The following is a 2500-nucleotide window of genomic DNA, read 5'->3' as shown; positions in this document are numbered from 1 at the left end:
ATAAATAAATAAAGAGAAACGTCCATTACTTTGTGCAAGATATATAATAATTCGAGGGTAGTTCCCGAGAATAATAATGAAACGAGAACGATTGAACGGAAAAAAGAAAGAGAGATCGGTCGTTGCACGACTATTTGTCACCCGCCGTCTATTCTTCCGTGAAGCCTCGGTCGTGAAGAAAGATGCTGACTGCACGTGTGCTCGCTCGTCGAAGCCAGGCTCGAGTAAAAGCGCCCGAGAGTATAACCGAGGAGGAACGAGACGCCGTCGGACTTTGTTCCGCAACGTTCTTTGCGTTTTCTCTCGCATCCCGCTTTCTCCTGACTTTCGTCGATTTCTAACGAAACGTCCTGCTGATTGGAACCTCTGCACGAGGACCCCGGGTAACCACTGACGATCGCGTCGATGTGCGTCCGAAGACTTCGGGAGGACCGGCTGTGAAGCTCGGATAGCGAGTCGGACACCCATGCACCGCGTCGAATGCGGTTTGAAGTTGGGACGAAAGACCGATTCGAGCCGGCTGCGAGTCCTTTTTCGAATCTGGACGCTCCCACGTGCGTTCGTCAGCTCAATCGGTGAGGACTGTGGTTCCTTTGATCGGGATTATCCCCGCGGTTCCACATCCCACGATTCATGATGGTTTTTCAATGTACTTTGCACCCGGCCGTCGAATGATTCGCGTTCATGTGCGCGAACTTTCGACGTGTTCCGTCAGTCGGGACTTTGTGTCGTCAATTTGGCGACGCCCAAGCCTCCTTCTTTCTACGTTTGGTCGGAGGCGCGGGCATCGATTTTCAAAACTAGAACCAAAGAGAATTTAAACGCAAAATTGCATAACGATTACCCTGAACGGTGGATCACTTGGCTCGTGGATCGATGAAGAACGCAGCTAATTGCGTGTCAACGTGTGAACTGCAGGACACATGAACATCGACATTTCGAACGCACATTGCGGTCCACGGATAAAATTCCTGGACCACGCCTGGCTGAGGGTCGTTCACATAACCTAATACTGCTTGCGTTGCTATCCAATCCCCGCCGTCGTTTCCGGAGAGAATGGAAACGTTTCAGAGTCGGGTGTGTACGGAGATGCTTACGTACGAGCGAAAGATGGGCAGTTCGTTGGCGATTGTCGCGGACGTGCGAAAATAACGATTTGCCTGCGCGTCTCCATATGTAATCGTTCGGACTCGCGAGAGTGTTGCGGCGTCGCGCGTCGACTTAATACGACCGCCCGTGAACACCGCTCCCTACGATTACTTTGAAGTTTGCGCGCGCATATATTCGTCTTTCGCCCGAATCGAATTTTGCCGCGCTCCCAACGTTGCCTGAAATGATTTTTACGTCGAGAAAGGAACACGAATCGAGAGACTAATAGAGGACAAAAATGAATCACCCCACCACGTGAAATGTGGCATTTGTTAATAGTCGTCGTTCGCACAGCCCCAGGGATTTGTCGGCCAGCGGGGGTCGTCGTTGCCCGCGATGTCACATCAAATTTACCGCGACCACTATCGAGGGAGGTCTTTATCTTCGAACGTTGAAGACTTCGGCCACGTTCGTCGAATCGAATTTTTGACCCGTCGATGTGGTTCGTTTGGTAAGAGATATGCTCGTGCGTGCAAACGTTTCTGAACCTTCGGTGCTGTACTTAAAATCCTCTTTGGAGCGGCTCGAACGCAACGACAAACTTTGCCACAATGAAGGGAAACTGCTGAAGGGAAAGCGAGAGGTTGGTCACCCCATGTCTCTGTTGTCGATCGTGAGACCGCGCGTATAACCGGTCGTCCAGTCCACGACAACTTTTTCGAATTCATCTCGGACTTGCTAACACCGGGTTCTCTTATCCTCCTCCTCCTTCTCTTCGTTCTGCTCTGGAGAATAGGAGTCAGATCGAGAGTGAGCGAGAGAGGGGAAGAATAAGTAGAATCGAAGTCGACGCGTGTTAGTAGTATTCCTTTAGTATGTTTTACTGGAAAAGCAACGGACGGACGTTAAAATTTCAACCGGTTAAACGTCTAGCGAGCGTTTCGCATCGAATTTCAATTAGAGAGACACTTTGGCGAGGTGCTTGAAAATCTCTCCTTGTCACCGAGAAAACAGCAGGCTTCCTTTTCTTCGGTTCAACGCGAAGAACTCTCTCAATCGACAGAACCATGTAAGCGTCACCGATGGGATTTTGCGTCGGGCGACGCCGTACGTGTGGGAATGCGGTGAAAAGAAAAGAATCTGCGTGAGAGATAGGGAGAAAATGCTCGTCGAGCGCGTTACTGAGGGAAGGAATAAGACCTCTCGTTCGCGCCCCGACGTCGTTTCCCCACTCCTCGCTCGTTCTTCTTTTACACCCGTCCACGTCGGCGTATATCCCCGCCTACCCTGGTACGCGAGCGAACAACGATTGAAGAGAGAGGATCATCATCGCGTATGCAACTGCAGAACACGTCGAGTTGGGACGAAAAGATTGTGGCGCCTTGCTCTCTTTGATTCGGCGTCGTTGCCT

At 50.9% G+C, this 2500-nt stretch overlaps 1 protein-coding gene and 1 non-coding gene across 2 annotated transcripts in view; one reads left to right on the top strand and one right to left on the bottom strand.

The window, feature by feature from the left end:
• LOC143154441 (uncharacterized) overlaps positions 1–2500 on the bottom strand; it is a 42442-nt gene that overhangs the window by 37088 nt on the left and 2854 nt on the right. The gene's annotated exons all lie outside the window — the stretch shown is intronic.
• LOC143154477 (5.8S ribosomal RNA) lies at positions 842–996 on the top strand. The gene has a single exon (XR_012994113.1). It is a non-coding gene; the product is annotated as a 5.8S ribosomal RNA (ribosomal RNA).

The sequence above is a fragment of the Ptiloglossa arizonensis genome, unplaced genomic scaffold, assembly GCF_051014685.1.
Source record: "Ptiloglossa arizonensis isolate GNS036 unplaced genomic scaffold, iyPtiAriz1_principal scaffold0023, whole genome shotgun sequence".
In the NCBI taxonomy this organism is placed as follows: Eukaryota; Metazoa; Arthropoda; class Insecta; order Hymenoptera; family Colletidae; genus Ptiloglossa; species Ptiloglossa arizonensis.
This window is presented reverse-complemented; position numbering and strand designations above follow the sequence as displayed.